Here is a 20,446-nt window from a genome sequence, read left to right on the forward strand (position 1 = left end):
CTCAGCCCAAAGCTGACCGGACCTCCGACCGGGTTTATAAAAATTCCCCTTCCTAGCCCGGAGGCCAGGAATAGGGGGGGTTGCTCAGAAAGTATGATTGGCAAAGGTGCGGCGTGCTACGAAGCCAAGTCTTTCTGGGGTTCCCAGTCCCAGTAAGCTTGGACTCCCACCAGGGCGCCTACTCCTGGGGCACATTGCTCCAAAGCCCTCACACTTACCCAGACTAGTGACTTCGATCCTGGAGGGCCATGTTTTCCATCAGATAACTCTATGAGCCACCTGGCGTACTAACAAGTGCACCAAACCAGTGTGTAATATGCATCAATTTACTAGGGCAGCCCAAGGACAAAACTGCCTTTTCAAATGATACTACACTTGATCTTAGCCAAAAGGCCGAGAAGCGATAACCAGAATTGGTTTCAAACTACGGAGCCACCCAAGGATCCTGAAAAGTCCATTTGTGGAGATGAGCTCCTGGACTTCCGTTAAGAAGACATGTTGTCAACCTCTAGATCCCTTACATGCCTGCACTTTTCGGCTTGCTGCTGCTGCAATCCACGCGTTTTAGATCTGCATAACTCCACCTCTTTAAACACAGCACCTTCACCCCCTGCTGTTCCCACCCGCCTCAACACCGTTGGAAGGGAGGAGAACCAATTAAGGCGGGGGGTGGGGTGGAACGAGCAGCTGTCTACCCTTAGCAGGAGGGCTCCTGATTACATACCTCTCCTGCTGCTGCTGCTGCTGGCTGTCCAGCAGCAGACTGAAGGTGGCTGCTGCTGTGCACAGGTATATAAAGGCTCAGAGCCTATTATGACACGCGCAGCCAGCGTTCCATTGCCACATTCCATCTACTGCAGGCAGGATACCTGGCTGGCTGAATGTCGCTGAGAAGCTCACAGAGACCGCCATAAGCAACAGTTTAACAGAATGCCACAGACTAATCAACCAAACTTTTTGGGTTGGGTTCTCTTTTATAGTCTGCAGGCATTAAATGAAAGAAGTCAGTGTTCCAGCAGAAGGAGACAACGTTTCAGAAAAGGCATTGTAGCAAACCAAAAAAGAAATTTTAAGCGCAGCAGAGTAACCAGCGCACATACCTGTTAGCTCAGGTGAGTTTAAAAGGCTGCTGTTGATAACAAGGGCATTTGCTAAATAGATGGTGTGTGTGCAACAATATACTGAAAGGTCAATTATATTGTGCAGCTTATCTCACCACCTGTAGTTATTTAGGTGAAAGCTCCAAAATGCTTGCCTAATATGTCTGTTTATCCAAAAGGAAGTAAAAAGGGAGAGCTAGAAAGATAGCATTGCATCACATTACATGGCAATGCAATGCACAGTTGCTGAAGTTGAACCAAAATGAGCTTGTAATCTGGCTTCTGCAACTTTGAACATGAAAAATCCAATGAAGAGAAGAAAAGCAAAGCCAAAGAGTCCATCCCCAAATCCGACAAACAAGCAAAATGAACAAAAAACATTGAATTCAATTCTTTCTGATTTTAGAAACTGCATTAAAGAAGGGGTGCACCGGTCCTGGAGATACTGCAATACCAGGTCAATGCGTAGAGTGGACAGAGCAAGCTCTTTTTCCATCTCCCTGTTCTAAAAATCCATTTAATATATGGTCCCCAGATAGGGGACGTATCAGATATTAAACTGATAAGAACAGATACTACACTTGATCTTAGCCAAAAGGCCGAGAAGCGATAACCAGAATTGGTTTCAAACTACGGAGCCACCCAAGGATCCTGAAAAGTCCATTTGTGGAGATGAGCTCCTGGACTCCCGTTAAGAAGACATGTTGTCAACCTCTAGATCCCTTACATGCCTGCACTTTTCGGCTTGCTGCTGCTGCAATCCACGCGTTTTAGATCTGCATAACTCCACCTCTTTAAACACAGCACCTTCACCCCCTGCTGTTCCCACCCGCCTCAACACCGTTGGAAGGGAGGAGAACCAATTAAGGCGGGGGGTGGGGTGGAACGAGCAGCTGTCTACCCTTAGCAGGAGGGCTCCTGATTACATACCTCTCCTGCTGCTGCTGCTGCTGGCTGTCCAGCAGCAGACTGAAGGTGGCTGCTGCTGTGCACAGGTATATAAAGGCTCAGAGCCTATTATGACACGCGCAGCCAGCGTTCCATTGCCACATTCCATCTACTGCAGGCAGGATACCTGGCTGGCTGAATGTCGCTGAGAAGCTCACAGAGACCGCCATAAGCAACAGTTTAACAGAATGCCACAGACTAATCAACCAAACTTTTTGGGTTGGGTTCTCTTTTATAGTCTGCAGGCATTAAATGAAAGAAGTCAGTGTTCCAGCAGAAGGAGACAACGTTTCAGAAAAGGCATTGTAGCAAACCAAAAAAGAAATTTTAAGCGCAGCAGAGTAACCAGCGCACATACCTGTTAGCTCAGGTGAGTTTAAAAGGCTGCTGTTGATAACAAGGGCATTTGCTAAATAGATGGTGTGTGTGCAACAATATACTGAAAGGTCAATTATATTGTGCAGCTTATCTCACCACCTGTAGTTATTTAGGTGAAAGCTCCAAAATGCTTGCCTAATATGTCTGTTTATCCAAAAGGAAGTAAAAAGGGAGAGCTAGAAAGATAGCATTGCATCACATTACATGGCAATGCAATGCACAGTTGCTGAAGTTGAACCAAAATGAGCTTGTAATCTGGCTTCTGCAACTTTGAACATGAAAAATCCAATGAGGAGAAGAAAAGCAAAGCCAAAGAGTCCATCCCCAAATCCGACAAACAAGCAAAATGAACAAAAAACATTGAATTCAATTCTTTCTGATTTTAGAAACTGCATTAAAGAAGGGGTGCACCGGTCCTGGAGATACTGCAATACCAGGTCAATGCGTGGAGTGGACAGAGCAAGCTCTTTTTTCCATCTCCCTGTTCTAAAAATCCATTTAATATATGGTCCCCAGATAGGGGACGTATCAGATATTAAACTGATAAGAACAGATACTACACTTGATCTTAGCCAAAAGGCCGAGAAGCGATAACCAGAATTGGTTTCAAACTACGGAGCCACCCAAGGATCCTGAAAAGTCCATTTGTGGAGATGAGCTCCTGGACTCCCGTTAAGAAGACATGTTGTCAACCTCTAGATCCCTTACATGCCTGCACTTTTCGGCTTGCTGCTGCTGCAATCCACGCGTTTTAGATCTGCATAACTCCACCTCTTTAAACACAGCACCTTCACCCCCTGCTGTTCCCACCCGCCTCAACACCATTGGAAGGGAGGAGAACCAATTAAGGCGGGGGGTGGGGTGGAACGAGCAGCTGTCTACCCTTAGCAGGAGGGCTCCTGATTACATACCTCTCCTGCTGCTGCTGCTGCTGGCTGTCCAGCAGCAGACTGAAGGTGGCTGCTGCTGTGCACAGGTATATAAAGGCTCAGAGCCTATTATGACACGCGCAGCCAGCGTTCCATTGCCACATTCCATCTACTGCAGGCAGGATACCTGGCTGGCTGAATGTCGCTGAGAAGCTCACAGAGACCGCCATAAGCAACAGTTTAACAGAATGCCACAGACTAATCAACCAAACTTTTTGGGTTGGGTTCTCTTTTATAGTCTGCAGGCATTAAATGAAAGAAGTCAGTGTTCCAGCAGAAGGAGACAACGTTTCAGAAAAGGCATTGTAGCAAACCAAAAAAGAAATTTTAAGCGCAGCAGAGTAACCAGCGCACATACCTGTTAGCTCAGGTGAGTTTAAAAGGCTGCTGTTGATAACAAGGGCATTTGCTAAATAGATGGTGTGTGTGCAACAATATACTGAAAGGTCAATTATATTGTGCAGCTTATCTCACCACCTGTAGTTATTTAGGTGAAAGCTCCAAAATGCTTGCCTAATATGTCTGTTTATCCAAAAGGAAGTAAAAAGGGAGAGCTAGAAAGATAGCATTGCATCACATTACATGGCAATGCAATGCACAGTTGCTGAAGTTGAACCAAAATGAGCTTGTAATCTGGCTTCTGCAACTTTGAACATGAAAAATCCAATGAGGAGAAGAAAAGCAAAGCCAAAGAGTCCATCCCCAAATCCGACAAACAAGCAAAATGAACAAAAAACATTGAATTCAATTCTTTCTGATTTTAGAAACTGCATTAAAGAAGGGGTGCACCGGTCCTGGAGATACTGCAATACCAGGTCAATGCGTGGAGTGGACAGAGCAAGCTCTTTTTCCATCTCCCTGTTCTAAAAATCCATTTAATATATGGTCCCCAGATAGGGGACGTATCAGATATTAAACTGATAAGAACAGATACTACACTTGATCTTAGCCAAAAGGCCGAGAAGCGATAACCAGAATTGGTTTCAAACTACGGAGCCACCCAAGGATCCTGAAAAGTCCATTTGTGGAGATGAGCTCCTGGACTCCCGTTAAGAAGACATGTTGTCAACCTCTAGATCCCTTACATGCCTGCACTTTTCGGCTTGCTGCTGCTGCAATCCACGCGTTTTAGATCTGCATAACTCCACCTCTTTAAACACAGCACCTTCACCCCCTGCTGTTCCCACCCGCCTCAACACCGTTGGAAGGGAGGAGAACCAATTAAGGCGGGGGGTGGGGTGGAACGAGCAGCTGTCTACCCTTAGCAGGAGGGCTCCTGATTACATACCTCTCCTGCTGCTGCTGCTGCTGGCTGTCCAGCAGCAGACTGAAGGTGGCTGCTGCTGTGCACAGGTATATAAAGGCTCAGAGCCTATTATGACACGCGCAGCCAGCGTTCCATTGCCACATTCCATCTACTGCAGGCAGGATACCTGGCTGGCTGAATGTCGCTGAGAAGCTCACAGAGACCGCCATAAGCAACAGTTTAACAGAATGCCACAGACTAATCAACCAAACTTTTTGGGTTGGGTTCTCTTTTATAGTCTGCAGGCATTAAATGAAAGAAGTCAGTGTTCCAGCAGAAGGAGACAACGTTTCAGAAAAGGCATTGTAGCAAACCAAAAAAGAAATTTTAAGCGCAGCAGAGTAACCAGCGCACATACCTGTTAGCTCAGGTGAGTTTAAAAGGCTGCTGTTGATAACAAGGGCATTTGCTAAATAGATGGTGTGTGTGCAACAATATACTGAAAGGTCAATTATATTGTGCAGCTTATCTCACCACCTGTAGTTATTTAGGTGAAAGCTCCAAAATGCTTGCCTAATATGTCTGTTTATCCAAAAGGAAGTAAAAAGGGAGAGCTAGAAAGATAGCATTGCATCACATTACATGGCAATGCAATGCACAGTTGCTGAAGTTGAACCAAAATGAGCTTGTAATCTGGCTTCTGCAACTTTGAACATGAAAAATCCAATGAGGAGAAGAAAAGCAAAGCCAAAGAGTCCATCCCCAAATCCGACAAACAAGCAAAATGAACAAAAAACATTGAATTCAATTCTTTCTGATTTTAGAAACTGCATTAAAGAAGGGGTGCACCGGTCCTGGAGATACTGCAATACCAGGTCAATGCGTGGAGTGGACAGAGCAAGCTCTTTTTCCATCTCCCTGTTCTAAAAATCCATTTAATATATGGTCCCCAGATAGGGGACGTATCAGATATTAAACTGATAAGAACAGATACTACACTTGATCTTAGCCAAAAGGCCGAGAAGCGATAACCAGAATTGGTTTCAAACTACGGAGCCACCCAAGGATCCTGAAAAGTCCATTTGTGGAGATGAGCTCCTGGACTCCCGTTAAGAAGACATGTTGTCAACCTCTAGATCCCTTACATGCCTGCACTTTTCGGCTTGCTGCTGCTGCAATCCACGCGTTTTAGATCTGCATAACTCCACCTCTTTAAACACAGCACCTTCACCCCCTGCTGTTCCCACCCGCCTCAACACCGTTGGAAGGGAGGAGAACCAATTAAGGCGGGGGGTGGGGTGGAACGAGCAGCTGTCTACCCTTAGCAGGAGGGCTCCTGATTACATACCTCTCCTGCTGCTGCTGCTGCTGGCTGTCCAGCAGCAGACTGAAGGTGGCTGCTGCTGTGCACAGGTATATAAAGGCTCAGAGCCTATTATGACACGCGCAGCCAGCGTTCCATTGCCACATTCCATCTACTGCAGGCAGGATACCTGGCTGGCTGAATGTCGCTGAGAAGCTCACAGAGACCGCCATAAGCAACAGTTTAACAGAATGCCACAGACTAATCAACCAAACTTTTTGGGTTGGGTTCTCTTTTATAGTCTGCAGGCATTAAATGAAAGAAGTCAGTGTTCCAGCAGAAGGAGACAACGTTTCAGAAAAGGCATTGTAGCAAACCAAAAAAGAAATTTTAAGCGCAGCAGAGTAACCAGCGCACATACCTGTTAGCTCAGGTGAGTTTAAAAGGCTGCTGTTGATAACAAGGGCATTTGCTAAATAGATGGTGTGTGTGCAACAATATACTGAAAGGTCAATTATATTGTGCAGCTTATCTCACCACCTGTAGTTATTTAGGTGAAAGCTCCAAAATGCTTGCCTAATATGTCTGTTTATCCAAAAGGAAGTAAAAAGGGAGAGCTAGAAAGATAGCATTGCATCACATTACATGGCAATGCAATGCACAGTTGCTGAAGTTGAACCAAAATGAGCTTGTAATCTGGCTTCTGCAACTTTGAACATGAAAAATCCAATGAGGAGAAGAAAAGCAAAGCCAAAGAGTCCATCCCCAAATCCGACAAACAAGCAAAATGAACAAAAAACATTGAATTCAATTCTTTCTGATTTTAGAAACTGCATTAAAGAAGGGGTGCACCGGTCCTGGAGATACTGCAATACCAGGTCAATGCGTGGAGTGGACAGAGCAAGCTCTTTTTCCATCTCCCTGTTCTAAAAATCCATTTAATATATGGTCCCCAGATAGGGGACGTATCAGATATTAAACTGATAAGAACAGATACTACACTTGATCTTAGCCAAAAGGCCGAGAAGCGATAACCAGAATTGGTTTCAAACTACGGAGCCACCCAAGGATCCTGAAAAGTCCATTTGTGGAGATGAGCTCCTGGACTCCCGTTAAGAAGACATGTTGTCAACCTCTAGATCCCTTACATGCCTGCACTTTTCGGCTTGCTGCTGCTGCAATCCACGCGTTTTAGATCTGCATAACTCCACCTCTTTAAACACAGCACCTTCACCCCCTGCTGTTCCCACCCGCCTCAACACCGTTGGAAGGGAGGAGAACCAATTAAGGCGGGGGGTGGGGTGGAACGAGCAGCTGTCTACCCTTAGCAGGAGGGCTCCTGATTACATACCTCTCCTGCTGCTGCTGGCTGTCCAGCAGCAGACTGAAGGTGGCTGCTGCTGTGCACAGGTATATAAAGGCTCAGAGCCTATTATGACACGCGCAGCCAGCGTTCCATTGCCACATTCCATCTACTGCAGGCAGGATACCTGGCTGGCTGAATGTCGCTGAGAAGCTCACAGAGACCGCCATAAGCAACAGTTTAACAGAATGCCACAGACTAATCAACCAAACTTTTTGGGTTGGGTTCTCTTTTATAGTCTGCAGGCATTAAATGAAAGAAGTCAGTGTTCCAGCAGAAGGAGACAACGTTTCAGAAAAGGCATTGTAGCAAACCAAAAAAGAAATTTTAAGCGCAGCAGAGTAACCAGCGCACATACCTGTTAGCTCAGGTGAGTTTAAAAGGCTGCTGTTGATAACAAGGGCATTTGCTAAATAGATGGTGTGTGTGCAACAATATACTGAAAGGTCAATTATATTGTGCAGCTTATCTCACCACCTGTAGTTATTTAGGTGAAAGCTCCAAAATGCTTGCCTAATATGTCTGTTTATCCAAAAGGAAGTAAAAAGGGAGAGCTAGAAAGATAGCATTGCATCACATTACATGGCAATGCAATGCACAGTTGCTGAAGTTGAACCAAAATGAGCTTGTAATCTGGCTTCTGCAACTTTGAACATGAAAAATCCAATGAGGAGAAGAAAAGCAAAGCCAAAGAGTCCATCCCCAAATCCGACAAACAAGCAAAATGAACAAAAAACATTGAATTCAATTCTTTCTGATTTTAGAAACTGCATTAAAGAAGGGGTGCACCGGTCCTGGAGATACTGCAATACCAGGTCAATGCGTGGAGTGGACAGAGCAAGCTCTTTTTCCATCTCCCTGTTCTAAAAATCCATTTAATATATGGTCCCCAGATAGGGGACGTATCAGATATTAAACTGATAAGAACAGATACTACACTTGATCTTAGCCAAAAGGCCGAGAAGCGATAACCAGAATTGGTTTCAAACTACGGAGCCACCCAAGGATCCTGAAAAGTCCATTTGTGGAGATGAGCTCCTGGACTCCCGTTAAGAAGACATGTTGTCAACCTCTAGATCCCTTACATGCCTGCACTTTTCGGCTTGCTGCTGCTGCAATCCACGCGTTTTAGATCTGCATAACTCCACCTCTTTAAACACAGCACCTTCACCCCCTGCTGTTCCCACCCGCCTCAACACCGTTGGAAGGGAGGAGAACCAATTAAGGCGGGGGGTGGGGTGGAACGAGCAGCTGTCTACCCTTAGCAGGAGGGCTCCTGATTACATAGCTCTCCTGCTGCTGCTGCTGCTGGCTGTCCAGCAGCAGACTGAAGGTGGCTGCTGCTGTGCACAGGTATATAAAGGCTCAGAGCCTATTATGACACGCGCAGCCAGCGTTCCATTGCCACATTCCATCTACTGCAGGCAGGATACCTGGCTGGCTGAATGTCGCTGAGAAGCTCACAGAGACCGCCATAAGCAACAGTTTAACAGAATGCCACAGACTAATCAACCAAACTTTTTGGGTTGGGTTCTCTTTTATAGTCTGCAGGCATTAAATGAAAGAAGTCAGTGTTCCAGCAGAAGGAGACAACGTTTCAGAAAAGGCATTGTAGCAAACCAAAAAAGAAATTTTAAGCGCAGCAGAGTAACCAGCGCACATACCTGTTAGCTCAGGTGAGTTAAAAAGGCTGCTGTTGATAACAAGGGCATTTGCTAAATAGATGGTATGTGTGCAACAATATACTGAAAGGTCAATTATATTGTGCAGCTTATCTCACCACCTGTAGTTATTTAGGTGAAAGCTCCAAAATGCTTGCCTAATATGTCTGTTTATCCAAAAGGAAGTAAAAAGGGAGAGCTAGAAAGATAGCATTGCATCACATTACATGGCAATGCAATGCACAGTTGCTGAAGTTGAACCAAAATGAGCTTGTAATCTGGCTTCTGCAACTTTGAACATGAAAAATCCAATGAGGAGAAGAAAAGCAAAGCCAAAGAGTCCATCCCCAAATCCGACAAACAAGCAAAATGAACAAAAAACATTGAATTCAATTCTTTCTGATTTTAGAAACTGCATTAAAGAAGGGGTGCACCGGTCCTGGAGATACTGCAATACCAGGTCAATGCGTGGAGTGGACAGAGCAAGCTCTTTTTCCATCTCCCTGTTCTAAAAATCCATTTAATATATGGTCCCCAGATAGGGGACGTATCAGATATTAAACTGATAAGAACAGATACTACACTTGATCTTAGCCAAAAGGCCGAGAAGCGATAACCAGAATTGGTTTCAAACTACGGAGCCACCCAAGGATCCTGAAAAGTCCATTTGTGGAGATGAGCTCCTGGACTCCCGTTAAGAAGACATGTTGTCAACCTCTAGATCCCTTACATGCCTGCACTTTTCGGCTTGCTGCTGCTGCAATCCACGCGTTTTAGATCTGCATAACTCCACCTCTTTAAACACAGCACCTTCACCCCCTGCTGTTCCCACCCGCCTCAACACCGTTGGAAGGGAGGAGAACCAATTAAGGCGGGGGGTGGGGTGGAACGAGCAGCTGTCTACCCTTAGCAGGAGGGCTCCTGATTACATACCTCTCCTGCTGCTGCTGCTGCTGGCTGTCCAGCAGCAGACTGAAGGTGGCTGCTGCTGTGCACAGGTATATAAAGGCTCAGAGCCTATTATGACACGCGCAGCCAGCGTTCCATTGCCACATTCCATCTACTGCAGGCAGGATACCTGGCTGGCTGAATGTCGCTGAGAAGCTCACAGAGACCGCCATAAGCAACAGTTTAACAGAATGCCACAGACTAATCAACCAAACTTTTTGGGTTGGGTTCTCTTTTATAGTCTGCAGGCATTAAATGAAAGAAGTCAGTGTTCCAGCAGAAGGAGACAACGTTTCAGAAAAGGCATTGTAGCAAACCAAAAAAGAAATTTTAAGCGCAGCAGAGTAACCAGCGCACATACCTGTTAGCTCAGGTGAGTTTAAAAGGCTGCTGTTGATAACAAGGGCATTTGCTAAATAGATGGTGTGTGTGCAACAATATACTGAAAGGTCAATTATATTGTGCAGCTTATCTCACCACCTGTAGTTATTTAGGTGAAAGCTCCAAAATGCTTGCCTAATATGTCTGTTTATCCAAAAGGAAGTAAAAAGGGAGAGCTAGAAAGATAGCATTGCATCACATTACATGGCAATGCAATGCACAGTTGCTGAAGTTGAACCAAAATGAGCTTGTAATCTGGCTTCTGCAACTTTGAACATGAAAAATCCAATGAGGAGAAGAAAAGCAAAGCCAAAGAGTCCATCCCAAAATCCGACAAACAAGCAAAATGAACAAAAAACATTGAATTCAATTCTTTCTGATTTTAGAAACTGCATTAAAGAAGGGGTGCACCGGTCCTGGAGATACTGCAATACCAGGTCAATGCGTGGAGTGGACAGAGCAAGCTCTTTTTCCATCTCCCTGTTCTAAAAATCCATTTAATATATGGTCCCCAGATAGGGGACGTATCAGATATTAAACTGATAAGAACAGATTTTTTTTTTAATTTGGCTATCCCCTGCAGAGGGATAAAACCGTTTATTAAAACTTTAACAAATTACAAGCATAATTTAACAAATACCAAACGTTAAAAGACAAATGAAATTTACAAAACAAAAAAATACAAAGATTTTAAATAATTAGGTTCCATTGGTCAACAAGCCATTTTTTGGAAATATGTACATTCTTCTTTTTGTCAATTAAATAATAAGTATACATTTCACATAAACATAAACTTAAAACATCATTCACTGATAAAACATCTTGTTTAAAAATAGCAATGTTGCGCGCTTTCCAGAGAGATGACTTGGCGCAGTTCACTGTCTTCCAAGCCATTGTGTACTGGTCCATTGTGGGGCATTCCATAAGTCCGTATAGCACAGTTTTATATGTAAAGTCCTTGAGGTCTGCCACCCTTTCCAGTAGGGGGAGCAGTCTTCTCCAGAAATCCTTTGCAAAATTACATGTCCATAATAGATGTTCCACCGTTTCCTCTTCTTGGCATCCGGCTCTTGGGCAGATGGCAGACCTCACAAATCCTCTTCTGTATTGGAATGCCCGGCAAGGAAGACAGCGGTGCATGCAACTCCAAGCCAGATCTCTCTGTTCATTAAAAAGATAAAAAACGTTAATCATTTTCCAGATAGACATAGATTTGTCATCATCATATCTGTCAACATTACATATTTCCTCACTTTTACGTATTTCTTTAATTAGTTTCTTACTATTTCTTAATTCCTCTATTTTCTTAGTCCCTAAATTAAAATCGGACACTATTTTCCTTAAAATCTCATAATGCGTCGACAAATTAAAAGCATGGGGCACAGAAATATTAACTTCATACCATCCAAACTTTCTCATAAAAAATCCTGTATTAAAACGCATAAAAAAGGACCAATAGTGATTCTTAAAAAGGGCATTAAAACAGTAAACGAACAGATGGATTAAAAGAAACCTATTAAAATCTGGAAAATCTTTACCACCTTTTACTTTTGATTTCATCACGATTTCTCTTTTCAGCTTTTCCATTTTTGAGTTCCAAAAGAAGGTAAAACAGGTTTTGGTTATCTTTTTTAAAACATTAACAGGCGGGGGGAAAACCATGCTAAGATACAATAAAAGAGGTAAAATCACCATCTTTAAAACCAATACTTTACCCTCCATTGTAAGTCTCCTCATGTTCCACATACATATTTTCGTATTTACTTTCTGTGTAACTGTTTCCCAACTATTATAACCATCATTATTTTCAGTGAATGATATACCTAAAATGGAAATGGATTCGGAGACATTAATTGGTACATCACGTAAAATCATCCCCCCAACACTTAAAATGTTACACTTATTAAAATTGATTTTAAAACCAGAAGCTAGGCAAAAGGATTGCACTTGATGGAGAGTGGCCGTAAGTGATGGTGCATCTGTACACAAGACCGCCACGTCATCCATGTAGCCTACAACCTTGGCCTCCAAACCACCGCTTCCAGGCAGAGGGACACCGCATATCTGTTTATTTTGGCGTATTGCACATAACATTGGTTCCAGTGCACAGATAAACAGTAGGGGGGACAGAGGGCATCCCTGTTTCACCCCTGACCGTAAAAATACCTCTTGTGTCTTAAAACCATTCACTAAAATCTTACTTGTACAATCCTTGTAAAATGCTTTAAGCGATAGTAAAAACCCTTCTGGTATGCCCATTTTCTCTAAAACTTTAAAAAGATAAAAGTGTGAGACACGGTCAAATGCTTTTTCAAAATCAATAGATAAAATCGCCATTTTCCCCTTTCTGTCTTTCACATCCTCAATACAGTCTTTCACTAAATTCAGATTGTCCCATATACTGCGCCCCGGCACCCCACACACTTGATTAGACTGAATAACTTTGCTGATGACTTCTTTTAGACGATTTGCACAAATTTTAGCCATTATTTTATAGTCACAATTTAAAAGTGTTATTGGTCTCCAGTTTTCTAATTTTGATTTATCACCTTTTTTGTATAGGAGGGAGACTTCACCTTTCTTCCAGGAATTTAATAAAACCTTATTATTAAAAACCTCAGTAAACAAATAAAACAAATCATCTTTTAAAATATCATAAAAACATACATAAAATTCTATTGGGATGCCATCAGGACCAGGGACCTTTCCAGTTTTAAAACTTTTAATAGTTTTTAACACTTCTTGTTCCGTTAAAACTTGGGATAAAAACTCTTGGGATGCGGGATCTAAAACAGCTGTTAGTCCTTGCAGCGAATCATCCATTAATTTATTATCTATATTTTTTCCATTAAAAAGATTAGAAAAAAAAACCTCAACTTTACCCAGCATATTTTTTATATTATTCTCACCATCTATATGGTCAATTATCACTTTTCTTTTTTATTTTTCCTAAAAAAATATCTGGAACACTTTTCATTTTCTTCTTTATGTTGTACTCTAGAACGAAAAATTATCTCTTTTCCTTTTTGTTCTAGCCATTTTGAAATCTCTTCTTTTAAGTTTGAAATATCAAGTTGTACATCTATCCCATTGTCTCTGAGCTTAAATAATGTTTGTAGGCGGGTATTTAAAATTCTATATTCTTCATATTTTTCTTTGGCTCTACATATACTCTTTTTAATAAAAAAGTCTTTTATTTTTACTTTCATTCTATCCCACCATACACTCATAGTCTCATTTGTTTTTTTCCCTTTTCTACATTTCCTATAAAACTCAATAAAATCTGATAAAATCTGCGGGTCGGTTAAAAGGGATACGTTCATTTTCCAGCTTTTCTTACCACATTTTTTGTTGTCATTTACTTTTATGGTAAAGGATAAAAGTTTATGGTCTGAAAATATATTAGTTAAAACTTCACATTTGGCAGGTATTGTTTTATCTGAACCAAAAATAAAATCAATCCTAGAGCTACAATTAGCATTGCTCCAAGTGAAACCGGCATCCTCTGGGCTGTCACTATGACACTCTTTATATATGTCTATCAATTTAGCATCTTTGACTATATCATGTAGCATACCTGAGGTTTTATCGTAGTTCCTGCTTACAGAGCTGGAGCGCCGGTTTTCACCTTTTAAAACACAATTAAAATCCCCTGCTAAGATAAAAGGTTCAGAGTTATTAATAAATAATGGTAAAAGATCAAGCATTTCGGCTCTTTCATTTTTCTCTGGGGATCCATAAAAATTTAAAAACTGCCATCTAATACCATCAATAAAAGCTTTCACTAATAAAATACGACCTGGTAAAATTTCCTGAATAAAATCAATTAAAACGTTCCCTTTAAAAAGTATGGCTACACCCGCTGATCCTGCAGCATTTGATCCGGACCAGACAGATGGCCCACACTTCCACTCATCTTTATATTTTTGATATGACATTTCATGTGGGATATTACATTCTTGCAGAAAAAATACAGATGCAGTAAAACACGTAAAAAAATTAAAAAGAGCAGTTCTTCTCATGTTAGATTTTATGCCTCTCACGTTGAGGGAAATACCTTTGAGTTCAGCCATCATTAGAAAATGTAAAAATTTTACTTAGGTAACTAAGAGCAACGGATTTACCTGTCCGATGAACCTGATCAGACCACTGGGCTTGCGCCTCCCTCCTCATCTGATAGTATCGTCACGAGAGTCTCCGTGGAGGAGGAAAGATTACCACATTTATATAAACCCGACGCTACACTGGCATAGCTCGGAGGGCTGGCTGGCAGAACCCGCTGGGTCTCCATTGGCTGGCCATGCAGTTCCTCATCAGGTGGGTCCCCGAGGGGTTCCGCCGCCCCTGTTTGACCTGTAGAAGGTCGTCCTATAGGAGGAGGTTGCGCACAAGGCAGAGCCTCTGACTCTTCAGAGGCAGCAAGATCCCGTTCCCCACCTGTAGCAGTGGAGACCGAAACCTCTGAGGGTCCAGCGTCCACGTTCCCTTCTGGAGAAGTGTCCATCTGTTCACCTCCTGCTGCCTCCTCCGAACCACCCTTTTTCTTTTTCTTAGGACCCACCTTTATCCACTCAGCGCCCTCAGCCCTAGGAGACCCAGACTGGGCATGGGCTTCTGTGTCGGCCTTTTGCCGGTCCCTTTTGACCTTACCAGTAGTGCCCTTCTGCTCCTTCTCAGCCCTCCTTTTGGACTCCCGCAGGTCCTGCAGCCAGGTTTTGGGATTTGGTATTTTACCTGTCATAGACTCTGGAGACACTTCACTATTTGGTACGCCCTTATTGTCTCCAGAGGCTCCAGGTTGTTGTTCCTCCTCCTGAGGGGTGGTCTGATCTTTTGGTCCTTGGTCGGACGTCTTGGACTTCCCCTTTTGCTCATCTTCCCGAAATCTGTGAGGGCAAGAAAAATAAAAGTGACCTGGAGTCTGGCAAAAACTGCATTTCTTTTCCTTAGGGCATTCTTTTGTCTCATGTTCTTCACTAGCACAATTTCTACATGATACATGACAGTTTTCTTTTGAATGACCATAGCGCCCACAATTTCTGCAATATACTGGCATCCCAGAAAAGAAGAAATCCCCATTTGTTTGCCCAATTTTGAAACGGGCAGGGGGGAGACGTATACCACCTGGTGTATTTGGATCTCTTGTACACTTCACAAGGAATTTCCACTTAGATGTCCATATGTTATATTCGTTTAATATCTTCCCAATACATTTAACACTTTTAAAATAAATTGCTAGAAATGACATTACTTCTGGAGTAGAAACAAAGGGCGAAAATACTTTTACAATAACCAGTCTTACCTCATCCAGGACGTGCTCAACAATTTGTATCCCTTTCAAAACAGGACTATTTTCAACTTTTTTTAACTTTTCTAGTACATCTCTAAAAATACCTTCTCCGGTGAATGTGATGTCATAGTCACCTCTTCTGGGATAATCCTGGATGGAGAGAATTTCATTCCTTTGTACGCCAAGAAGGTTCCTGAGCACGTCCTGGACTACATACCCTAATTTCCTCATATCCGAGCCACCCGCCGTGAAGTGAACTCGGATAGAGTTTTTTAGCCTCGCATAAAGAGGCACGAGGTTAGGGTCAACCTCCATGGAAAAACGCAACAAGGTTGCAAATTGCAGCCGCTTGCAATCTGCGCTCCCAGTGTTCTTGCAGCGAAAAACACCTGGAAGCTGGGGGATCGCAACTCGTTACCCTGGGACTAAGCCCTCTCCCTAATAGCAGCAAGCAGGTTAAGTCCACCAAAGTGGACGATCCTGCCAGGCCAAGGAGAGGGGTACCCGAGTGCCCTTCAACCACAATCTCCTGCAATAAAGCATTTGATCGTAGCCAAAAGGCCGAGAAGCGATAACCAGAATTGGTTTCAAACTACGGAGCCACCCAAGGATCCTGAAAAGTCCATTTGTGGAGATGAGCTCCTGGACTCCCGTTAAGAAGACATGTTGTCAACCTCTAGATCCCTTACATGCCTGCACTTTTCGGCTTGCTGCTGCTGCAATCCACGCGTTTTAGATCTGCATAACTCCACCTCTTTAAACACAGCACCTTCACCCCCTGCTGTTCCCACCCGCCTCAACACCGTTGGAAGGGAGGAGAACCAATTAAGGCGGGGGGTGGGGTGGAACGAGCAGCTGTCTACCCTTAGCAGGAGGGCTCCTGATTACATACCTCTCCTGCTGCTGCTGCTGCTGGCTGTCCAGCAGCAGACTGAAGGTGGCTGCTGCTGTGCACAGGTATATAAAGGCTCAGAGCCTATTATGACACGCGCAGCCAGCGTTCCATTGCCACATTCCATCTACTGCAGGCAGGATACCTGGCTGGCTGAATGTCGCTGAGAAGCTCACAGAGACCGCCATAAGCAACAGTTTAACAGAATGCCACAGACTAATCAACCAAACTTTTTGGGTTGGGTTCTCTTTTATAGTCTGCAGGCATTAAATGAAAGAAGTCAGTGTTCCAGCAGAAGGAGACAACGTTTCAGAAAAGGCATTGTAGCAAACCAAAAAAGAAATTTTAAGCGCAGCAGAGTAACCAGCGCACATACCTGTTAGCTCAGGTGAGTTTAAAAGGCTGCTGTTGATAACAAGGGCATTTGCTAAATAGATGGTGTGTGTGCAACAATATACTGAAAGGTCAATTATATTGTGCAGCTTATCTCACCACCTGTAGTTATTTAGGTGAAAGCTCCAAAATGCTTGCCTAATATGTCTGTTTATCCAAAAGGAAGTAAAAAGGGAGAGCTAGAAAGATAGCATTGCATCACATTACATGGCAATGCAATGCACAGTTGCTGAAGTTGAACCAAAATGAGCTTGTAATCTGGCTTCTGCAACTTTGAACATGAAAAATCCAATGAGGAGAAGAAAAGCAAAGCCAAAGAGTCCATCCCCAAATCCGACAAACAAGCAAAATGAACAAAAAACATTGAATTCAATTCTTTCTGATTTTAGAAACTGCATTAAAGAAGGGGTGCACCGGTCCTGGAGATACTGCAATACCAGGTCAATGCGTGGAGTGGACAGAGCAAGCTCTTTTTCCATCTCCCTGTTCTAAAAATCCATTTAATATATGGTCCCCAGATAGGGGACGTATCAGATATTAAACTGATAAGAACAGATACTACACTTGATCTTAGCCAAAAGGCCGAGAAGCGATAACCAGAATTGGTTTCAAACTACGGAGCCACCCAAGGATCCTGAAAAGTCCATTTGTGGAGATGAGCTCCTGGACTCCCGTTAAGAAGACATGTTGTCAACCTCTAGATCCCTTACATGCCTGCACTTTTCGGCTTGCTGCTGCTGCAATCCACGCGTTTTAGATCTGCATAACTCCACCTCTTTAAACACAGCACCTTCACCCCCTGCTGTTCCCACCCGCCTCAACACCGTTGGAAGGGAGGAGAACCAATTAAGGCGGGGGGTGGGGTGGAACGAGCAGCTGTCTACCCTTAGCAGGAGGGCTCCTGATTACATAGCTCTCCTGCTGGTGCTGCTGCTGGCTGTCCAGCAGCAGACTGAAGGTGGCTGCTGCTGTGCACAGGTATATAAAGGCTCAGAGCCTTTTATGACACGCGCAGCCAGCGTTCCATTGCCACATTCCATCTACTGCAGGCAGGATACCTGGCTGGCTGAATGTCGCTGAGAAGCTCACAGAGACCGCCATAAGCAACAGTTTAACAGAATGCCACAGACTAATCAACCAAACTATTTGGGTTGGGTTCTCTTTTATAGTCTGCAGGCATTAAATGAAAGAAGTCAGTGTTCCAGCAGAAGGAGACAACGTTTCAGAAAAGGCATTGTAGCAAACCAAAAAAGAAATTTTAAGCGCAGCAGAGTAACCAGCGCACATACCTGTTAGCTCAGGTGAGTTTAAAAGGCTGCTGTTGATAACAAGGGCATTTGCTAAATAGATGGTGTGTGTGCAACAATATACTGAAAGGTCAATTATATTGTGCAGCTTATCTCACCACCTGTAGTTATTTAGGTGAAAGCTCCAAAATGCTTGCCTAATATGTCTGTTTATCCAAAAGGAAGTAAAAAGGGAGAGCTAGAAAGATAGCATTGCATCACATTACATGGCAATGCAATGCACAGTTGCTGAAGTTGAACCAAAATGAGCTTGTAATCTGGCTTCTGCAACTTTGAACATGAAAAATCCAATGAGGAGAAGAAAAGCAAAGCCAAAGAGTCCATCCCAAAATCCGACAAACAAGCAAAATGAACAAAAAACATTGAATTCAATTCTTTCTGATTTTAGAAACTGCATTAAAGAAGGGGTGCACCGGTCCTGGAGATACTGCAATACCAGGTCAATGCGTGGAGTGGACAGAGCAAGCTTTTTTTCCATCTCCCTGTTCTAAAAATCCATTTAATATATGGTCCCCAGATAGGGGACGTATCAGATATTAAACTGATAAGAACAGATACTACACTTGATCTTAGCCAAAAGGCCGAGAAGCGATAACCAGAATTGGTTTCAAACTACGGAGCCACCCAAGGATCCTGAAAAGTCCATTTGTGGAGATGAGCTCCTGGACTCCCGTTAAGAAGACATGTTGTCAACCTCTAGATCCCTTACATGCCTGCACTTTTCGGCTTGCTGCTGCTGCTGCAATCCACGCGTTTTAGATCTGCATAACTCCACCTCTTTAAACACAGCACCTTCACCCCCTGCTGTTCCCACCCGCCTCAACACCGTTGGAAGGGAGGAGAACCAATTAAGGCGGGGGGTGGGGTGGAACGAGCAGCTGTCTACCCTTAGCAGGAGGGCTCCTGATTACATACCTCTCCTGCTGCTGCTGCTGCTGGCTGTCCAGCAGCAGACTGAAGGTGGCTGCTGCTGTGCACAGGTATATAAAGGCTCAGAGCCTATTATGACACGCGCAGCCAGCGTTCCATTGCCACATTCCATCTACTGCAGGCAGGATACCTGGCTGGCTGAATGTCGCTGAGAAGCTCACAGAGACCGCCATAAGCAACAGTTTAACAGAATGCCACAGACTAATCAACCAAACTTTTTGGGTTGGGTTCTCTTTTATAGTCTGCAGGCATTAAATGAAAGAAGTCAGTGTTCCAGCAGAAGGAGACAACGTTTCAGAAAAGGCATTGTAGCAAACCAAAAAAGAAATTTTAAGCGCAGCAGAGTAACCAGCGCACATACCTGTTAGCTCAGGTGAGTTTAAAAGGCTGCTGTTGATAACAAGGGCATTTGCTAAATAGATGGTGTGTGTGCAACAATATACTGAAAGGTCAATTATATTGTGCAGCTTATCTCACCACCTGTAGTTATTTAGGTGAAAGCTCCAAAATGCTTGCCTAATATGTCTGTTTATCCAAAAGGAAGTAAAAAGGGAGAGCTAGAAAGATAGCATTGCATCACATTACATGGCAATGCAATGCACAGTTGCTGAAGTTGAACCAAAATGAGCTTGTAATCTGGCTTCTGCAACTTTGAACATGAAAAATCCAATGAGGAGAAGAAAAGCAAAGCCAAAGAGTCCATCCCCAAATCCGACAAACAAGCAAAATGAACAAAAAACATTGAATTCAATTCTTTCTGATTTTAGAAACTGCATTAAAGAAGGGGTGCACCGGTCCTGGAGATACTGCAATACCAGGTCAATGCGTGGAGTGGACAGAGCAAGCTCTTTTTCCATCTCCCTGTTCTAAAAATCCATTTAATATATGGTCCCCAGATAGGGGACGTATCAGATATTAAACTGATAAGAACAGATTTTTCCTTTTTTTTATTTCTTCTTTTTTTTTTTTTTCCTCAGATTAAGACCCACATTAATTTATGCATCATAGCGCATATTCACATAACGGGTTCTCAAATCATCATTCGGAAAAACAAAAACAAAATCCCAAAAAACACAACCCTGCAATTAACTGTTACTTACTGTAAGAAGTCCAATGTGAAAAGTTCCAGAGTGCCTCTGCTGCTGTCTCACCATACTTCTTTTTATCCAATAAATAGGCATAAAACAGTCTAGCAAGAAAAATCTTTCTGCATTCCATGGGGGAAAAAACAATCTTTTTAAAAATCACCAAATTCCGAACGTCCCATAAAACCTCTTTATATATGACAAAAATAATCCAGCTTGCCCGCTTCCTTTGCGAGTACTTAAAATCTTGACCTATTAAAATCCTTTCAAAATCGAAACAATGAAAACCAAC

The 20,446-nt window shown here is 43.2% G+C and overlaps 10 non-coding genes and 2 pseudogenes across 10 annotated transcripts; all 12 read right to left on the minus strand.

The window, feature by feature from the left end:
* Positions 1 to 289: 289 nt before the first annotated feature.
* On the minus strand, positions 290 to 405 carry LOC141219737 (U2 spliceosomal RNA; annotated as a pseudogene).
* A 1,115-nt stretch (positions 406 to 1,520) lies between these two features.
* LOC141220219 (U2 spliceosomal RNA) lies at positions 1,521 to 1,711 on the minus strand. Its single transcript, XR_012288589.1, has one exon. It is a non-coding gene; the product is annotated as a U2 spliceosomal RNA (small nuclear RNA).
* A 1,115-nt stretch (positions 1,712 to 2,826) lies between these two features.
* Positions 2,827 to 3,018, minus strand: LOC141220188 (U2 spliceosomal RNA). The gene has a single exon (XR_012288558.1). It is a non-coding gene; the product is annotated as a U2 spliceosomal RNA (small nuclear RNA).
* Positions 3,019 to 4,133: 1,115 nt separating this feature from the next.
* On the minus strand, positions 4,134 to 4,324 carry LOC141219963 (U2 spliceosomal RNA). Its single transcript, XR_012288338.1, has one exon. It is a non-coding gene; the product is annotated as a U2 spliceosomal RNA (small nuclear RNA).
* A 1,115-nt stretch (positions 4,325 to 5,439) lies between these two features.
* Positions 5,440 to 5,630, minus strand: LOC141219964 (U2 spliceosomal RNA). The gene has a single exon (XR_012288339.1). It is a non-coding gene; the product is annotated as a U2 spliceosomal RNA (small nuclear RNA).
* Positions 5,631 to 6,745: 1,115 nt separating this feature from the next.
* Positions 6,746 to 6,936, minus strand: LOC141219965 (U2 spliceosomal RNA). The gene has a single exon (XR_012288340.1). It is a non-coding gene; the product is annotated as a U2 spliceosomal RNA (small nuclear RNA).
* Positions 6,937 to 8,045: 1,109 nt separating this feature from the next.
* Positions 8,046 to 8,236, minus strand: LOC141219966 (U2 spliceosomal RNA). The gene has a single exon (XR_012288341.1). It is a non-coding gene; the product is annotated as a U2 spliceosomal RNA (small nuclear RNA).
* A 1,115-nt stretch (positions 8,237 to 9,351) lies between these two features.
* LOC141219967 (U2 spliceosomal RNA) lies at positions 9,352 to 9,542 on the minus strand. The gene has a single exon (XR_012288342.1). It is a non-coding gene; the product is annotated as a U2 spliceosomal RNA (small nuclear RNA).
* A 1,115-nt stretch (positions 9,543 to 10,657) lies between these two features.
* On the minus strand, positions 10,658 to 10,846 carry LOC141219642 (U2 spliceosomal RNA). The gene has a single exon (XR_012288092.1). It is a non-coding gene; the product is annotated as a U2 spliceosomal RNA (small nuclear RNA).
* Positions 10,847 to 17,235: 6,389 nt separating this feature from the next.
* LOC141219968 (U2 spliceosomal RNA) lies at positions 17,236 to 17,426 on the minus strand. Its single transcript, XR_012288343.1, has one exon. It is a non-coding gene; the product is annotated as a U2 spliceosomal RNA (small nuclear RNA).
* A 1,115-nt stretch (positions 17,427 to 18,541) lies between these two features.
* Positions 18,542 to 18,732, minus strand: LOC141220230 (U2 spliceosomal RNA). Its single transcript, XR_012288599.1, has one exon. It is a non-coding gene; the product is annotated as a U2 spliceosomal RNA (small nuclear RNA).
* Positions 18,733 to 19,850: 1,118 nt separating this feature from the next.
* Positions 19,851 to 20,068, minus strand: LOC141219692 (U2 spliceosomal RNA; annotated as a pseudogene).
* Positions 20,069 to 20,446: the final 378 nt, after the last annotated feature.

This window comes from Phyllobates terribilis, unplaced genomic scaffold, assembly GCF_046119375.1.
Source record: "Phyllobates terribilis strain yellow unplaced genomic scaffold, ASM4611937v1 Scaffold_277__1_contigs__length_2500907, whole genome shotgun sequence".
Classification (NCBI taxonomy): Eukaryota; Metazoa; Chordata; class Amphibia; order Anura; family Dendrobatidae; genus Phyllobates; species Phyllobates terribilis.